At 53.1% G+C, this 13074-nt stretch overlaps 1 pseudogene; it reads right to left on the reverse strand.

The window, feature by feature from the left end:
• Window positions 1-491: 491 nt before the first annotated feature.
• LOC116986648 lies at window positions 492-12179 on the reverse strand (annotated as a pseudogene).
• Window positions 12180-13074: the final 895 nt, after the last annotated feature.

The following is a 13074-nucleotide window of genomic DNA, read 5'->3' on the forward strand; positions in this document are numbered from 1 at the left end:
CGGTTCGAATCCCGCTTGGAGTGCATACTGTCGTTGTGTCCTTGGGCAAGACACTTCACCCACCTTTGCCTGTGTGTGAATGTGTGTGAGTGATTGGTGGTGGTCGGAGGGGCCGTAGGCGCAGTTTTGGCAGCCACGCTTCCGTCAGTCTGCCCCAGGGCAGCTGTGGCTACAGAAGTAGCTTACCACCACCGAGTGTGACTGAGGAGTGAATGAATAATGCGATGTAAAGCGCCTTGAGTATTAGAAAGGCGCTATATAAATCCCATCCATTATCATTATTATTATTCATACATTTTCTACTGAGGTACAGTGAAAAGCTTTTGTTGCGAGCTAACCAGTCAGCGGGAAGGGATAGGACTGGTTTAGGGGAATGTGGGCCAAACGCGGGCAGGTTGTATTAGAGTAGAAGGGGCATCTTGGGCGAGTTGGGCCGAAGAGCCTGTTTTGGCGCTGCGCTATGCTCCGATGGGCAGAGTGTACAGACCTGCTTACGCCCAGTTACAACAGTTGCATGACGTGTCAAAGACGAGCCCGGTGTCACACTTCTGCAGGTAGGTCTTGCCGTTCACACACTGGTAGTAGTAGTTGTTGTTGGTCGGGTCGGCGTGGAAGCCGTTGGACTTGCCGACACAGAACTCCAGGCTCCCCGGGCTCTTGGTGGGGGCTTTGGTTGGGAGTGGGACCGCCACACAACCTGCAAAGATCAACCTGTTGCAGCGAGGGTTCCGCAGATGCTGATTCACACCCAGGATGCTGCAGTGACTCGGCGGGACAGGCAGCATCTCTGGAGAGAAGGGACGAGGTGGAGGGTGGAGGGAAGGGGGGAGAGAAGGGGGGAGGGGGATTGGGGGATGGGGGGGGGGGGGTTACCTCGGTTGATGCCGAGACCCGTGTGTACTTTGGTGATGGGGGAGCGGGAGGGGGAAATGGGGGAGATGAAGGGAGGGGGAAGGGGGGATGGTGGAGAGGGGAGGGGCAGAGGAGGGGCGTGAGACGGAGTGGGGTTTACCTGGGTTGCCACGTCTTGGGGAAGGGGAGAGGGGAGGGGGGTGATGTGGGGTGGGGAGGAGGGGAAGGGGGTGATGTGGGGGGGAGAAGGAGGGGGGATAATGTACGGAGGGGAGGGGGGTTACCTGAGTTGCCACGTCACGGGGGAGAGGGAGAGGGGAGCGGGTGATGTGGGGGGGAGGAGGGAGGGGGTGATGTGGGGGGGAGGGAGTGATGTGGGGGGGGGTGAGAAAGGAGGAGGAGGAGGGGGGGGGGTTACCTGGATTGATGCCGAGACCCGCGTGCAGTTTGCTGATGAGGGGGGTACCGGCCCTGGTGACAGAAGGTGCCGCTGAAGTCGTCCAGGGACAGGGTCCACACCCCATGGCCCCTCAATCCCCGGTCTTTTTCAGCATTCATATCTGCAGGGGCGGAGATCCAGCCTCAGTCATCATCACCATGTCTTAGACACATGAGGGGGGACCTCATAGAAACGTACCCAATAATGTGATAGGCCTGGATGGAGTGGATGTGGAGAGGATGTTTTCCACTAGTGGGAGAGTCTAGGACCAGAGGGCACAGCCTCAGAATTAAAGGACGTTCCTTTAGGAAGGAGATGAGGACGAATTTCTTTCATCAGAGGGTGGTGAATCTGTGGGATTCTTTTCCACAGACGGCTGTGGAGGCCACGTCAGTGTTTATTTGTAAGGCAGAGATAGATAGATTCTTGATTAGTTCGGGTGTCAGGGGTTATGGGGAGAAGGCAGGAGAATGGGGTTAGGAGGAAGAGATAGATCAGCCATGATTGAATGGCGGAGTAGACTTGATGGGCCGAATGGCCTAATTGTGCTGCTAGAACCGATGACATTATGTGTGGAGGAAAGTGTGTGGATCACGGATCTAAAGCTGAAGCAAGAACGTACCTTGTTTTCAAAACTCTTTGGGTTATCGTACCCGACCCAGTCCCTGCCCTTGAAGGCGTAGGGAACCATCTGTGGCGCGTCCCATTTCTGTGTAGCGCCATTGAGGAAGAGGCAGATCTGTGGAGAGAAGGAGATGTTGGTGGTGGAGGCCAGGGCCGTTGACAAGATGGTGGCCAAGCCCAGAGACTCTGCACACGACACCGTAGATGTGGGTCTATAATCACACATCACAATCGCTCCCCGCTGTTAAACCTCTACTCCAACGGCAACATCCCTTCCATCGACTCCATCTACACCTCACGCTGCCTCGGCAAGGCCAGCAGCATCATCAAGGACCAGTCTCACCCCGGTCACTCCCTCTTCTCCCCTCTCCCATCGGGCAAGAGGTACAGAAGTGTGAAAACGAACGCACACCTCCAGATTCAGGGACAGTTTCTTCCCGGCTGTTATCAGGCAACTGAACCATCCTACCACAACCAGAGAGCGGTCCTGACCTCCCATCTACCTCATTGGTGACCCTCGGACTATCCTTGATCGGTCTTTGCTGCCTTTACCTTGCACTAAACGTTATTCCCTTACCATGTATCTGTACACTGTGTATGGCTCGATTGTAATCATGTGTAGTTTTTCTTCTGACTGGACAGCACGCAACAAAAGCTTTTCACTGTACCTCGGTACACGTGACAATAAACTAAACTCAACTAAGAACAGGGTCGGGAACAGAAATGTTGAATAAAAACGTCACCATCTGGTTAAACCACACCCCACCGTTCAGCTGACTGTCAACCCTGCGTAAACCTTGAATGTTGCTGGATGTCATTAACGTTCAGAAGTAGTCAAAAACAATGAAAAATCAATGCAGATAAAATACATTCAACCAGGAAAGTTCTCAAATTCACCAAACTAAAGCCAATTAGTACAAAGAAAATTCCATCTACATCAAAGGGTGGCAGTGTGGCGCAGCGGTAGAGTTGCTGCCTCATAGCGCCAGAGACAAGGGTTCCATCCCGGCTACGGGCGCTGTCTGTACGGAGTTTGTACGTTCTCCCCGTGACCTGCGTGGGTTTTCTCCGAGATCTCCGGTTTCCTCCCACACTCCAAAGTCGTGCAGGTTTAGAGGTTAATTGGTCTGGTATCATCGTAAATTGTCCCTAGTGCGTGCAGGATAGTGTGAGTGTGCGGGGATCGCTGGCCGGCATGCAGTCGTTGGGCTGAAGGGCCTGTTTCCGTGCTGTATCTCTAAACTACAGTAAACTACATGATGAAACCTCATCTGGAACTCTGGGACTGAGCAGAGCGATGTGTTGAAGGCAAAGGAAGGGCTTGGACCAGGTTTGCTTCACCCAGGGGCAGGTCCACATCTGGCAGCAACATCTGGTGGACCGTGAGGGCCACATCTGGGTGAGTTTAGCAGCAGCTGGATGCATCAGTCTGAGGTTTGTGGGACACATGGACATGACTGAACCAACATGGCTGCCTCATCTATCGAGCTCCTGAACGCAGCCCAACTCTGCACGTACATCCACTGTTTAATGTAGCTTAGATATACAGCACGGAAACAGGCCCTTCGGCCCACCGAGTCCATGCCGACCACCTATCACCCACCCACACTAGTTCTACCTTATCCCACTTTCTCATCCACTCCCTACGCTCTAGGGGGCAATTTACACAGGGCCGATTAACCTGCAAACCCGCACGTCTTTGGTATGTGGGAGGAAACCGGAGCGGTCACAGGGAGAACGTGCAAACTCCACACAGACAGCACTCGAGGTCAGGAGCGAGCCTCTGGCACTGTGAGGTAGCATCTCTACCACGGCGCCACCGTTGGTTGAACTAAGTACTTCAGGTTTTTAGCATTAGTGTTGTGGTTATTAATGTGTTGAACTTTTTAATCATAGAGTTGTAGCAGATGGAAACAGGCCCTTCAGCCCTACTTGCCCCTGCCGACTAAGATGCCCATGTACACTGGTCCCACCTGTCCGTGTTTGGCCCAAATCCCTCCAAACCTGTCCTATACCTGTTCCTGCACCTGTTTTTTTCCATTTAATTTTGTAGTACAGCGTAGAAACAGGCCCTTCAGCCCATCAAGTCCCTGCCGACCAGCAATACATCAGTTATATCATATACATGAGGGACATTTAACCCACCAACCTGTAGGTCTTTGGGAGGAAACCGGAGCACCCGGAGAAAGCCCCCGCGGTCACGGGGAGAACGTGCAAACTCCACACAGACAGCAGGCGTGGTGAGGGTTGGGGGGGGAGGGGTGAGTGTTGGGGGAGGGGGTGCAGGGGGGGACAGGTACCTCGAAGTAGGCCATGAATCCGGCCTCCTGCGTGTAGTGGCCCTCGGGGCCTAGTCCGGTGGATGAAGCTCCCACCGCCGTGTTGCTGGTGCTGAGGGTGAAGGATCGGCCGTAGGCCGCCAACCCCACGTTGATCTTGGCCGCCGGAGCCCCGCTCTCCATCCAGTATTTGATGGTGTAGTCCTGGCGAGAGGGAGAGACGCACCTGAGAGCCCGCACTGCCCGCAACACCCGCCCCTTGCCGGGGTCAAACCCCACCGTCTCGCCAGCGCCTCGCCCACCTCAGCCCTATCCCACCGTGAGGAACGCCGGAGCAAGGTGGGAGTCTACGCCATGTTGGAACGTTGTCCCAGGAAATAATATCTCCAGGATGTGGGAATGTTGTCCTTGGGATGGATATCTCCAGGATGTGGGATCGCCAGTCTAGGGATGGGAATCTAGGCTGGGTGGAAACATTGTCCCAGGTATGGATACCACGACATCTCATGGATGTGGGAATATTGTCCCAGTGCTGAATATCTTGAGAATATGGAAACACAGGGATGCAAATCTCTGGAATGTGGGAATATTGTCCTTGGGATGAATATCTCCGGGATGTGGGAACCTATGATGAGTGTTTGTCGGCACTGGGCCTGTACCCTGCTGGAGTTTAGAACAATGAGGGGGGACCTCATTGGAACTTACCGAATAGTGAAAAGCCTGGATCGAGTGGATGTGGAGAGGATTTTTCCACTAGTGAGAGAGTCTAGGACCAGAGGTCGTAGCCTCAGAATTAAAGGACGTTCATTTATGAAGATGAGGAAGAATTTCTTTAGTCAAAGGGTGGTGAATCTGTGGAATTCATGCCAAAGAAGGCTGTGGACGCCAAGTCAGTGGATATTTTTAAGGCAGAGATGGATAGATTGTTGATCAGCACGGGTGTCAGGAGTTATGGGGAGAAGGCAGGAGAATGGGGTTAGGAGGGAGAGATAGATCAGCCATGAATGAATGGCGGAGTAGACTAGATGGGCCGAATCAACTAATTGTGCCACTAGGAGTTGTGAACCTTGTGAATTTGGGAACGGGATTTGGGAACGCTAATCCCAAACAAGCAACATCTCTGGGATGCGGGAAAAATGTTCCCAGGAATAAGTGTCTCGGAGATGTGGGAATTCTCTTCCCAGCCACGAGTGTCTCCGGGGCAGAATATTCCCGGGATATGGGAATGCCGACTCGGGATCTGTGTGACCGGGATGTGGAGGGGGGGGGGGGGGGTGGGGGATGGGGGAGGGAGGCGGAGACGGGACGGTCAACGTGTCTGGTCTACGATCCCCTTCCCTACTCCCCCTGGTCAGGAGGTGAGTTAGACAGCGGCCAACACCAACCATGTTGAAGTACTTGTTGTTGCCCTGGGCTGCGGGCAGAGCGTACAGGGGGCTGTTCTCCCCGGTAAAGGGGTTCCACGAGCCGTAGAAATCGTAGGTCATCACGTTGAAGAAGTCCACCGTTCTGGAAGTGAAGTTCAGTTCTAGTTTATCATCACATGGGCCGAGGTACAGGGGGGGGGAGACGGGGATACACAGACTAGGGCCGCCAACTGTCTCGCTCCCAAATAGGGGACAAAGGGTCAAAATAACGGGACAAATTCCCGATGGCAATTCGTTGGCCGTGGCTGGGTGAATGATGAGTTGGCCCCGGGTGCTGGACTACACACAAAGCCCAGCCGGCGGGGCCAGCTGAGGAGTTTTGGCCCGGGGGCCGCGCACAAAGTCCGGCGCCCCGTCCAACTCATGAACCGATGATCGGCCGTGAGAAGGAGGGGTGGTGGTGGTGGTGTCGGCGGTCAGCGAACAGCAGCGGACAGCTGGCCGGGGTGCCGACCGACCGACGGGGCCACGGGCGAGGCGCTGCTGCTGCTGCTGCTGCTGCACTCCATGGGCTGCACTACGTCAGGACGGGTGAGGCGGGGGCCGGACCACCCGACAGTCCCCTCGACCCGAGTAGTAGCGGTCAAATACAGGACAAGGGCGGTCCCGTACGGGGCAAACAAATTTAGCCCCAATATACGGGATGGCCCGGCTAATACGGGACAGTTGGCAACACTAGCACAGATAGATCTCCCCGTGTGATCAGTACTGGCTCATCAGCGCTGTCTAACCCCCTTGACCCACTCATACTCCCCTGTACACAATAATCCCCACACCCCAGGGCCTCCTCCCCCAACCCTCTCTCCCCCTCCCCTCCCCCTCTCACACCCCCTCCCCATCCCATTCTCCACTTGCTCCTCTCTCATTGCCCCTCCCCTCTCGCCATGCCCCCTCCACCCCAATCAGCCCCACCCTCCCCCTCCCTCAATGCCCTTCCCCCACCTCCACACCAATGTTCCCCTCCACTACCTACACCCCCCCCCTCCTGTCAGGCCCCTCCTCCCCTCCACTCTCCCCAATGGCTCCTTTCCACCCCCCTCCACCCCCCCACCACTCACTTTCCCAGCTCGGGGACCTCGTAGGCCGTCTGGATGGTGGGTCGGCCGGCGGCCACAGCGGCCGAGAGCAGAAGCCGGGACCGGCCCGAGCTCTTCCCCTCCGCCTCGAATGCTGCCATCATCTCCTGCAATACAGCGGGGTCACAGAATAATGTGTGTGTGTGTGTGTGTGTGTGTGTGTGTGTGTGTGTGTGTGTGTGTGTGTGTGTGTGTGTGTGTGTGTGGGTGTGTGTGTGTGTGTGTGTGTGTGTGTGTCTGTGTGTATGTGTGTCTGTGTGTGTGTGTGTGTGTGTGTGTGTGTGTGTGTGTGTGTGTGTGTGTGTGTGTGTGTGTGTGTGTGTGTGTGTGTGTATGTGTGAGTGTGTGTCTGTGTGTATGTGTGTCTGTGTGTGTGTGTGTGTGTGTGTGAGTGTGTGTGTGTGTGTGAGTGTGTGTGTGTGAGTGTGAGTGAGTGTGTCTGTGTGAGTGTGTGTGAGTGTGAGTGTGTGTGTGTCTGTGTGTGTGTGTGTGTGTGTGTGTGTGTGTGTGTGTGTGTGTGTGTGTGTGTGTGTGTGTGTGTGTGTGTGTGTGTGTGTGTGTGTGTGTGTGTGTGTGTGAGTCTGGGTGTCCCGCTCTCACCTGGGCCAGGACTGTGAAGAGGTGTTTGTCCTGGGACGGACTGCCCCTGGATCCCGGATATTCCCAGTCAATGTCCAGCCCATCGAAGCCGTATTCCCGCAGGAAGGTGATGACGGACTGGATGAAGGTGTGTCTGTTACCTGGTGTGGCCACCATGGCACTGAACCTGGAGAGGGTGGGAGGGAGGGAGAGAGAGGGGGAGGGGGGGTAACGGCTGGTCAGTGACTGACCCACTCTCCCCACTGGCTCCCATCTCCCAAAGTGGATCCCCCCCCCGCCCCCCACTCACCCCCGCCCCCCCCACACTCACCCCCCCCCCCCCCCCGCCCGCACACACTGCCCCCCCCCCCCCCACTCACTGTGACGTTCCAAAGTTCCATCCTCCCACAGACAGAAGTGTCTTCAGGTTCTTGTTCCTGGTGAAGATTAAACAGATTGTTGGAGAATCGTTGGTGAAATTAAAATATCCCCGTCCCCATCCCGGGAATTCCTCACGTCCCGGTGAACGGAGGAGGCTGTTCCTTCTTCCACAACTGTGGCTCCTCCAGTGACCATATCTCTCTCTCTCTCCCCATCTCCCCTCTCCCCCCTTATCACTGTACCCCCCTCTCTCCCACCCACATCTGAGACCTCTCCATCTCCCCCCTCTATCTCTCTTCTCTGTCTCCATCTCCCTCTTTCTCGCTCTCTCTCTCTCGCTCTGCCCCTCTCACTCTCCCTCTCTCCCCCTCCCCCTGTGTGTGTGTGTGTCTCTCTCTCCCCCTTCACTATCTTTCTCCCTCTTTCTTTGTCTGTCTTTCTCTGTAGCCTTCATTATCCCCTCTCTCTCCCTCTCTCTTCTCCCTCCCTCTCTCCTTGTCTGTGTCCCTCACACGCACACACTCTCTCTCTCTATCTCCCCCTCCCCACATTCTATCACTCGCCTACACGTGTGTGTGTGAGTGAGTGAGTGAGTGTTAGTGTGTGTGTGTGAGTGAGTGTGTGAGTGAGTGTGTATGTGTGAGTGAGAGAGTGTGTGAGTGTGAGGGTGTGTATGTGTGTGAGTGTGTGTGTGTGTGTGTGTGTGTATGTATGTGTGTGAGTGAGAGAGTGTGAGTGTGTGTGTGAGTGAGTGTGTGTGTGTGGGAGTGAGTGTGTGTGTGTGTGTGAGTGTGTATGTATGTGTGTGAGTGAGAGAGTGTGAGTGTGTGTGTGTGTGTGTGTGTGTGTGTGTGTGTGTGTGTGTGTGTGTGTGAGTTAGTGTGTGTGAGTGAGTGTGTGTGTGTGTGTGTGTGTGTGAGTGAGAGAGTGTGTGAGTGTGAGAGTGTGAGGGTGTGAGCGTGTGTGCGTGTGACTCACATACACACTAGGGGCAATTTGCCAACCATCGATCACCCGTTCACACACTAGTTCTGTGTTATCCCACTTTCTCATCCACTCGCTGCACACTGGGGGGCAATTTACAGGGGGGGCCGATTAACCGACAAACCCGCACGTCTCTGGGATGTGGGGGGGAACCCGGAGAAACCCCACGCGGTCACGGGGGGTGGAACGTGTAAACTCCCGAGGTCAGGATCGAACCTGGGCCTCTGGCGCTGTGAGCCGCCGTGCCACCCATAATGGGCCTTACACACTTCTATCAGGTCACCCCTGAACCACTGGCGTTCCAGGGAAAACACAAACCACGTTTGCGAATGGGAATGAGATGGAAAAACAAGGAACGTCATTTATCTAAATTCGATTGTCCTTTGGTGCAGAGTCATTGCGGGAAGGCTGAGAATGTGTTCACTGTTATGTGCGGTGACCACAGTCATTCCGAAAACCAGGCATCGAGTTTGTTGACATGTGAAGGGTGTCTCTGACGTGTCCATTCCCCCTCATGACCTTATACATACAATACAAGTCTCTGGCGTTGTGAGGCAGCTGGTCTCAAGGCTGACCACAGAACCACGAGACATTCACTGTGTTGCGGAGCTTTTCACCCTACCTCGGTACACGCGACAATAACGAAAGAATGTCACTGTGTGTGTGTGTGCGCGTGTGGCATTAACAGCACCGTGGCGTGCCAGTGTGGCTCAGCGGTAGAGTTGCTGTCTCACAGGGCCAGGGACCCGGGTTTGATCCCGACTACGGGCGCTGCTGTCTGTATGGAGTTTGTCCGTTCTCCCCGTGACCTGCGTGGGTTTCCTCCGAGATCTTCGGTTTCCTCCCACACTCCAAAGGCGTGCTGGTTTGTAGGTTATTTGGCTTGGTACAAATGTAAATTGTCCCCAGTGTGTGTGTAGGGTAGTGTTAGTGTGGGGGGATCGCTGGTCCAGCGCGGACTGGGTGGGCCGCAGGGCCTGTTTCCACGCTGTAGGTCTAAACTAAACTGAACTAAAGTAATGATACATGCAAAAAGCTGGAGTAACTCAGCGGGCTACTCTGTCTTGGAGAGAGAGAAAGAGAGAAAGGGAGGGGGGGAGAGAGAGATGGTGTAAAAGAATAGGTGACATTCCACGTCGAGATCCTTCAACCCGAAACAACACCTATTCCTTTTATCCAGAGATGCTGCCTGTCCCGCTGAGTTACTCTAGCTTTTTGGGTCTATCTCTAGCTTACAACACGATACGATATAGAAACATAGAAACATAGAAATTAGGTGCAGGAGTAGGCCATTCGGCCCTTCGAGCCTGCACCGCCATTCAATATGATCATGGCTGATCATCCAACTCAGTATCCCGTACCTGCCTTCTCTCCATACCCTCTGATCCCCTTAGCCACAAGGGCCACATCTAACTCCCTCTTAAATATAGCCAATGAACTGGCCTCGACTACCCTCTGTGGCAGAGAGTTCCAGAGATTCACCACTCTCTGTGTGAAAAAAGTTATTCTCATCTCGGTTTTAAAGGATTTCCCCCTTATCCTTAAGCTGTGACCCCTTGTCCTGGACTTCCCCAACATCGGGAGCAATGTTCCTGCATCTAGCCTGTCCAACCCCTTAAGAATTTTGTAAGTTTCTATAAGATCCCCCCTCAATCTCCTAAATTCTAGAGAGTATAAACCAAGTCTATCCAGTCTTTCTTCATAAGACAGTCCTGACCTCCCAGGAATCAGCCTGGTGAACCTTCTCTGCACTCCCTCTATGGCAATAATGTCCTTCCTCAGATTTGGAGACCAAAACTGTACGCAATACTCCAGGTGTGGTCTCACCAAGACCCTGTACAACTGCAGTAGAACCTCCCTGCTCCTATACTCAAATGATAGAACTTTATTAAATTAATCTGCCAACAGTCGTAAACACACAATATATATGAAACATGAAATTAAAGTGACAAGTGGAAAGGATTGGGGAGGGGGGTGCAAAGATTGGAGGGTGAGGGGGGGGGGGAGGGGTGCAAAGATTGGGGGGGGAGGGGGTGTCAGTCTCAGTCTACCACACGACAGAAGGGGGAGGAGTTGTACAGTTTGATAGCCACAGGGAAGAAGGGTCTCCTGTAGCGTTCTGTGACAAGCTTAAACCAGCAATCCCTTCCTGCGCTAAACATTGAACACTGAAGGTAGACACAAAATGCTGGAGTAACTCAGCGGGACAGGCAGCATCTCTGGAGAGAAGGAGTTTCGGGTGGAGACCCTTCTTGAAACGTCAGCCATTCCTTCTCTCCAGAGACGCTGCCTGTCCCGCTGAGTTACTCCAGCGTTTTGTGTGTGTCTTCAGTTTAAACCAGCATCTGCAGTTCCGCCCTAACAACATTGGCGACTGGTGTGTTTGAACAGCAAGGCACGGTACCTGGACTTGAGCGCATTGAACGAGTGGTAGAGAGTCACGTCGTTCCATTCGTACTTGACGATCTTGTTGTTGCTCATGACAGCAAAGGCATAGATGAGGTGGGTGCACATACAGGGGTCAATGTCATCAGGCACGTACATCGCCGCCCCTGGTCTGTACTGAGCCCAGTTGGCAAAGTAACACACCAGCCTGTAGGCAGAGCCTGGGGAAGAGAGAGACAGACATGGGGTGGTCAGGACAATAACTCTGTGGCACTCACACACAAAGCAAAGCCAAGCCAAGCCAAGCCAAGCTGCAAATGCACAAAGACTCACCCATCTGCAGGCAGGCCAGTAACACCACCGCTGGAACACAGAACACAGAACACAGGGTCAGTTCATGCCTTCATACGTTATAGCAGCACAATCTGACCATTCGACCCATCAAGTCCGCGCCGACCAGCGATCATCCCGTAACACTAACATTAACACTGCCCCTAGGGACAATTTACGAGTCTACTCCACCATTCAATCATGGCTGATCTATCTTTCCCTCTCAACCCCATTCTCCTGCCCTCCGCCCATAACCCCCGACACCCGCACTAATCGTGAACCTGTCAATGTCCACCTGAAAAATATCCATTGACTTGACCTTCACAGCTGTCCAGAAATACCATCAGATTCATCCCGAAAATGCAGGTTTACAACATGGAACATGGAACATGGAACATAGAACACGTAACATAAAACACGGAACATGAAACATGGAACGTAGAACATGGAACACTGAACATGGAACATAGAACATGGAACATAGAACATGGAACACGGAACATAGAAAATGGAACATGGAACTTGGAACACGGAACATAGAACATGGAACATGGAACGTACAAACTCCATACAGACAGCACCCGTAGTCGGGATGGAACCCGGGTCTCTGGCGCTGTGCGGCAGCAACTCTACCGCTGCCCCACCGTGCCACCCCCCAAACCCCCTGTGTTACTTGTTGGTTCCCAAGACCTGACAAGAGCAGCATTTCTGGCCCAAGTCTTTGTCCAATTCACTCATTGAACCTTTTGGCAAAAATCCAATGGTCTACACAGGCATCTACATGGAACACCAGCTCACCTGCACAGATGATTAGCTTGGCCATCTTGCAGAGAGTGAGTCGTGTAAGCCCAGTCGCCCCCTTTATATACTGCCATTATCACTAGTTATTAATAGCGTTGTGTGACCAGGGTCTTATGGCTTTGGAAAAGTCATCAACCAAACCTTTGTTATTTACAATTCAACATCAGCAAGTATTTGTCTTGATTATTGTATTGTCGACCTTATCTTGATAAATATCTCCAATCTCACGTGGAAACCTGACCTTCATTAAAACCTCGCTTGTTTTCTTTCAAAGAAAAATAATCCAGAACCTTCAAAGGTTGGGAGGACTTTTTACTGGACTTTTTGAATCATGGAGTCAGACAGCACGGAAACAGGCCCTTCGGCCCAATTCGTCAATGCCATCCACGGTGCCCCAACTGGGCTAATCCCATCTGCCCACGTTTAGTCCAGATCCCTCTAAACCTTTCCTACCCATGTATTTGTCCAAGTATCTTATGAATGTTATTGTACCTGCCTCTACTACCTCCTCTGGCATCTCGTTCCATAGACCCACCACCCTCTGTGTGAAATGGTTGCCCATCAGGGTCCCAGTAAACCTTGCTCAATATATATTAAATTTGTGTAGGAAGGAACTGCAGATGCTGGTTTACACCAAAGATAGACAAAAGTGCTGGAGTAACTCAGCGGGTCATGCAGCATCACTGGAGAACATGTATTCGGCTACATTTTGAGTTGGGAACATTTTTCTTAGTCATAAAGTGATACAGAGTAGAAACAGGCCCTTCGGCCCAACTTGCCCACACCGGCCAACATGTCCCAGCTACACCAGTCCCACCTGTCTGAGTTTAGTCCATATCCCTCCAAACCTATCCTAACCATGTACCTATTTAACTGTTTCTTACATGTTAGCATAGACCCTGCTTCAACTACCTCCT

The sequence above is a fragment of the Amblyraja radiata genome, chromosome 24 (assembly GCF_010909765.2).
Source record: "Amblyraja radiata isolate CabotCenter1 chromosome 24, sAmbRad1.1.pri, whole genome shotgun sequence".
NCBI lineage: Eukaryota > Metazoa > Chordata > Chondrichthyes > Rajiformes > Rajidae > Amblyraja > Amblyraja radiata.